The following is a 7094-nucleotide window of genomic DNA, read 5'->3' on the forward strand; positions in this document are numbered from 1 at the left end:
TGGTTTGAGAAATTAGCATATGAATTAAGGCACTTGACTTGTAATATGTGAACCACTTAAAATTTGAAATCTGTGTCCTGATCAGACTCTGAGTAAAGAAAGTGGGGGAGTTATTTTTGAACTATTATTACCTACTACAGAATTATTTTATGTGAATTTCACTGCCTCTAAAGTTTACACAAAATTGGGAAAAGGTTTCCAAGTAGTAAAAAGGTAAGGATCCAATTCAGTTTCTCTTATACCATTCCACATAGGAATGAGAAAGACATTCTGAGATCCAGTCTCTAGATATTAGGAATGTAATTAATAATGGTCACTCATATTTTGAAGAGATATATGAGAATGCAGGAAAAATTATAAACCTAACATTATCCCAGACTTATTTAATGGTTAAGTTGATTTAATGTTAATGATAAGCTTATTTAATTTGCTGTACTATATCTGAGGTAACAATGAATACACTCCCTAATTGTACTATTGGTCAAACAGAAACTGAGTATAACTAACTTTAATATAATCATTCAATTTGCCTGGATATGTTTAGCTTTTAATACTCTATCTAAGCCATGCCCCCCATTTCGTACAAGTCATAAGGTAACTTTATTTTATGACATTTTTCTTCCATCATTAAGACAATTTGTTCATTTTAATCAAACATGTAAAGTTTTAAATATTTTGATAATTTTTGTGCATCCATAATATTGAGCATGAAAACTGTTATTTTAACACTTGATTTTTGCATAGTATGATATCAAACGGTCTATCTTCCTCTATCCTTCTAGACTGTAGTAGGCTCTCTTTCTAGACTGTAGAGAAGGCTCTGTGTGATGCATCCCTATCATTCAACCCCTAAAACATCATTTTAGTTTATCACTATTGAATGATTCCTACTCTACATTCACATTCACATCCAATTAATAGCTTCTAGAAGCAGCGTCATCCTGCGAGCATTTGTTACACTTCTCTATAAATGTTAGAATAGTTTTGCATATGATTTTTCAGCTAATCACTTCATAAAATGCTATTTTTCAAAGACAATATTTTAACTCTAAGATATGTTTTTAATGTTTCCTGGGTTCATATAACTATGATGTATTTTCCTGAGTTTTCATACATAAAGCACAACACAAAGGATGTTTGTGGAGATTTAGCAAAGGTTATGGCAAGATAGTACAGAATTATTTAAATAGTTTCTAGATAAATCTTTAAAGTATAATAAAATTTAAAAGTCTAGATGTATTTTAGTGATTTCATCATTATTGTGTAGCCTTATTTAAAAGTAATTACTTTTTAAATAACATAACTTTGTTTCATTCTCCAAAGGAAATTTTATATTCAGAATCAACATGGGCAAACATGTTAGATATTATACAAACTGAATGAAGCCAGGGACAAAAGGAAAGATACTGAATCATTGTACTTAAATGTGGTAAGTATTATAGTAAAATCTATAGGAAACAATACAAAAATTCTTACCACGGGGTGAAAGGCAGAGACACTAGAAGAATTGATCAATATAAAATCTTCCTAAAGTTATCTTCCTAAAGATAAATTAAAAATATATTCTGTTCAAAACAGTGTAGAGAGTTAATAATTTGCCATTTATTTGTACAGTCAAACTAAAAGTGGAGGTATCAAGTTAAGCATTCTGAACACACATAAACTGTAACAGTACATGAGGAAACTTTGGAGGATGTTACATAAATCATCACCTTCATTATTGTGGTGTCATGACTTTCTGGATATGCACAACCTGGACAAATTATAAATATTAGGTATTAAAGGCTGTTGTATGTGATTTCTGCTCCAGTAACACTAAGAGAAAAGCAAGACTGATGACGCAATGTATCAGCTAAAGGGAGAATAGGACAACTGACATAGGTGAGGCTGTTTGAGATTGTCCACCAAGGTCAAAGGCATCGAAATATGAAGGAGTTTTTAAAGGAACAGGAAGCAGAAGAATCGATGACTTCGGGGAATTTATTCAATTGGGCCAGACACTGATGGCTAGTGTCAAGTGTATGGTGTCACAGTAGGACATAATGGAGCTTTTGGGTTAAGAACCTTTATTGTCCAAGACTTCCTTTTCAGAGTCAGGGAACAGAGGAAATTAGTCAGATAGCCAGTGGGATCAGTGGGAACTATGGAAGCACATGTTTTACTATGTGTTAATATGCTTTGTGCTGGAATGACAGACTATGACATTGTATGATAGTTAGTATGTAGTGAACAGAAGTTAATTTGGCTCATGTGTCAAGGTTGGGAAAATGAAATGCAGAAGCCTTCTCTGTCATGGTGCTTAATTGCTGACAGTGAACTGTCTCAGATAGAAGACACAGAAGAAAGGCTTTAGATTATGTATCTGCCTTCTGTACTTAACTTTTATTGTATTGATAACTAGAAAGTATTTAGTTTTCTTTATTTTTGGATTGGAGGGATGAACACACCCTGTGATAATATAAGTAGTGGTGAAGACAATAGTTGATTGTATTTTACATAAATGTCCCAATGTTGAGAAAAACTGGATATTTGAAATAAATCACAAGGTACACAACAGGAAGACAGTAGATGGTAAGTGTTCTAGGCAGGTGAAAATGTACCAGACTGTGAGAGAATCTTTTGTCTAATCAGGCTATTTCAGTGCTCTAATTTAGTTTAAACTTTTATAACACATATAGTAAAGTGTAGCATGTTATAAAATTTTCATTCTTTAAAGTAATTCATTTTTTTTATTTAATGGTGTCTTAAAAGGTTTCATATTAAATAACAAGCACCAATTTACACCAATGCCATGAAATAAAAAATATTTTCATATGGATTTATAATAAAAGCCTCACACCCAAGCACACATATATATGCATTCTGGGATATCAGATATGTTCCATTTTGATTGGCCCACCTACATTTGTGACTAAAGCATATGATGCAGATTATTACTACATTGTAGTAAAATTCAAGAGGAAAGAGTTTAAGGTCTCCATTATCCTGTTTCAAGTTAGTTATGATTTTTGTGGATCACATAGTTTGAATGATGATATAATGACATATGTATATGTAAATCAAATTAAAAATATCACATATTTGATAAGTACATAATTGAGTTTTAAAAAGATCTGGAAAGCATATCTATTGTCACAAGTTATTTTCATTGATTCATGAATGGGGATGCCTTTCTTTTTCTGTATCTCTTTAATTCCCTTCCACACAACTTTGCAATTCTAAGAACAATGATATATTTCTTTCATTTAATGTATATATAAAGAAATTATACTTTGTATTAAATTACTAATAAGTTTAATGATTTTTTCTTGCATCTTCTGCCATTTGATGATGACCATTGACATGTTTCCTCAAATTTTTTTATATATTAAGTACACTTTGATACAGAACATTGTAATTAACAAAGAGCTAGTCTCATCTCTTTATTTATAATTAGAAATGATTTTTAAATATTAAATAAGTTAAATAAATATTAAATCTTAATATTAAATAAATATTTAAATAAATATTTTAATCTCCTTGGTTTCTGTTGTTATATCTCCCTTTTCATTTCTGATTTTGTTAATTTAGATGAATACAGTCCCTGTACCCCCTATTAGAAGGGCTAAGGGTTTATCTTTCTTGTTGATTTTCTCAATGAACCAGCTCCTGGTTTGGTTGATTCTTTGTATACTTCTTTCTCTTCCTACATTAGTAGATTTCAGCACTGAGTTTGATTACTCCCTGCCTTCTATTCCTCTTCAGTATATTCCCTTCTTTTTGTTCTAGAGCTTTCAGCTTTCAGGTGTGCTGTCAAGCTGCTAGTGTATGCTTTCTCCTGTTTCTTTTTTGGAGACATTCAGAGCTATGAGATTTCCTCCTAGCACTGCTTTCATTGTGTCCAATAAGTTTGGGTATGTTTTGCCTTCAGTTTTATTAAATTCTAAATGTCCTTAATTTCTTTGTTTATTTCATCCTTGACTAAATTATCACTGAATAGAACATTGTTCAGCTTCCATGTGTGTGTGGGCTTTCTGTCATCTCTATTGTTATTAAAGACCAGCCTTAGTCCATGGTGATCTGATAAAAATGCATGGGATTCAATCTTCTTCTTCTTCTTCTTCTTCTTCTTCTTCTTCTTCTTCTTCTTCTTCTTCTTCTTCTTCTTCTTCTTCTTCTTCTTCTTCTTCTTCTGTTGTTTGTTGTTGTTGTTCTGTTTGGTTTTTGGTTTTTTGGGGGGGTTGTTTGTTTTTGGGGTTTTTTTTTTGCTGTCTTGACATATATTTTTCTTTTCTTTCATTGGATATTTTGTATTTGCATTTCAAATGTTATCCCTGTTCTCGATCTCCCCTCCAGAAAACTCCTATCCTATCCCCTCTCTCTCCTGTTTCTTTGAGAATGTTCCCCTGTATTTCAATCTTGTATGTGTTGAGGCCTATTTTGTGAACAATTATATAGGCAGTTTTGGAGAAGGCACTGTGACGTCCTGAGTAGAAGTTGTATTGTTTTGTTTTAGGATGAAATGTTCTATAGACAACCTTTAATGGTTAATAACTTCTGTTACTCTTACTGTGTCTCTGTTTAGTTTCTGTTTCCGTGATCTGTCCATTGATGAGTATAGGGTGTTGAAGTCTCCCACTATGATTGTGTGCTTTGAGCTTGGTAAAGTTTCTTTTTGTCCTTGCATTTGGAGCATAGATATTCAGAATTGAGTTTATTTTGGTGTATTTTACCTTTGACAATTATGAACCATCATCCTTATCTTTTTATAACTTTTGGTTTAAAGTCGACTTTATTGGATATCAGAATGGCAATTCCAGCATGCTTCTCAGGGCAATTTGCTTGGTATACCTTACTCTAAGGTGTTGTCTTGCTTTGTCACGGAGGTGTGTTTGCTGTATGCAGCAAAATGTGGGTCCTCTTTGTGTATCCAGTTTGTTAGTCTATTTTTTTTTCGGAGCTGGGGACTGAACCCAGGGTCTTGCACTTGCTAGGCAAGTGCTCTACCACTAAGCTAAATCCCCAACCCTGGTCTATGTTATTTAATTGGGGAAATAATACCATTGATGTTAAGAGATATTAAGGAATAGTGGTTGTTGATTCATGTTATTTTTATTGTTAGAAGGAAAATTATGTTTGTGTGGCTATCTTATTTTCAGTTTGTTGAAAAAAAGATTACTTCCTTGCTTTATCTAGCAACTAGTTTCCCTTCTTGGGTTGGAGTTCTCCATTTACTATCCTTTGTAGGGCTGTATTGTATAAAGATGTCGAGTAAATTTGCTTTTGTCATGGAATACCTTGGCTTCTCCATATATGTTAATTGAGAGTTTTGCTGGATATAGTAGCCTGGGCTGGCATTTGTGTTTACTTACGGTCTGTGTGACATCAGCCCAGGATCTTCTGACTTTCACAGTCTCTGGTGAGAGTATGGTGTAATTTTGAAAAGTCTGCCATTATATGTCACTTCCCCTTTTTCCCTCACTGCTTTTAATATTCTTTCTTTGTTTTGTGCATTTGGTGTTTTGATTATTATGTGACAGGAGGAATTTCTTTTCTGGTCTAGTCTATTTGAAGTTCTGTAGGCTTCTTGTATCTTCATGGGGATCTCTTTCTTTGGGTTAGGGACATTTTCTTCTATAATTTTCTTGAATATCTTTACTGCCCTTTTAATTTGGGAATCTTCACTCTTTTCTATAGCTATCATCCTTAAGTTTGGTTTTTTCAGTGTGTCCAGTATTTCCTGAGTGTTTTGGGTTAGGAGCTTTTTGCATTGTGCATTTTCTTTGACTGTTCTGTCAGTGCTTTCTATGGTATATTTTGTTCCAGAGATTCTCTCTCTTACATATTTCATTCACTTGGTGATACACTCATCTTTCATTCCTGATCTCTTTCCTAGGTTTTCTATAATGGATTCTCTCCCTTTGTGATTCCTTTATTGTTTCTATTTTTATTTTTAGATACTGGATGGTTTTGTTCAATTTCTTCACCTGCTTGGTTGTGTTTTCCTATAACTCTTTAAGGGATTTTTGTCTTTCTTCTTTAAGGGCTACTACCTAATTACCTGTATTGTCCTGTATTTCTTTAAGGGAGTTATCTATGTCCTTCTTAAAGTCCTCTAACATTATCATGAGATATGAATTGAAATCTGAATCTAGATTTATAGGTGTATTGGGATTTCCAGGACTTGCTGTGGTTGGAGAACTGGGTTCTGATGAGGCAAAGTAAACTTCATTTGTGTTGCTTAGGTTCTTGCGCTTGCCTCTCACCATCTGGTTGTCTCTGGTGTTAGCTGGTCTTGCTGTCTCTAACTGGAGCTTTTCCCTCCTGTGCCTGTGAGCCTGTGATCTTATGTGTGTCAGCACTCCTGGGAAACCAGCTCTCTCTGGGAAGGATTTGGATGTGGAGAGCTCTGTCACAGGGTTAGCTCCCGGGTGCTGATAGAAACTGTAATTTCCTCTTCCTAGGTACTCTGTGAGTCCTGTGGGCTGTGGTTTCCTGGAATGTACCTCTTTGGCTGGTTATTGGGGAAAAGTGATGGTCTCACCTGTGAACTTCGATGTGACAGCACTCCTGTGAGACCAGGTCCCTCCAGGTGGGACTTGGGTATGGAGATCTGTGCCATAGCCTTATCTCCTTGGCACAGACAAATAAATATTTTAAGACTGCTTAAGTTTCATTAACTAATGGTGACAGTTTCTCATAGATATTGTTTGTTTTCCTGGATAATGCTGTTATTTTAATACAAAAATATTTACAAGATAGACATGAGAAATTTCTAGATAACTGTATAGAATTTGTTATAGCTGTTCTTTGTGGGTTTATGGAATTCAGATATATATAGATATACTACATATTTATTTTTTTTCCGGAGCTGAGGACCGAACCCAGGGCCTTGCGCTTACTAGGCAAGTGCTCTACCACTGAGCTAAATCATCAACTCCAGCCTACGTATTTATTTGTAAGCCTCATGTTAATGTCTTTTAATGGTACCACCCATGAAGAGCTGTAGGAAACAGAAGAAAATCCAGTAAAAATATTCTAATTCAATGTGAGAATCAACTGAAGAGTGATAAACCATCTTTTTCCCACTTTTTACAAAAAATATTCAGGAGGAA

The sequence above is a fragment of the Rattus norvegicus genome, chromosome 8, assembly GCF_036323735.1.
Source record: "Rattus norvegicus strain BN/NHsdMcwi chromosome 8, GRCr8, whole genome shotgun sequence".
In the NCBI taxonomy this organism is placed as follows: Eukaryota; Metazoa; Chordata; class Mammalia; order Rodentia; family Muridae; genus Rattus; species Rattus norvegicus.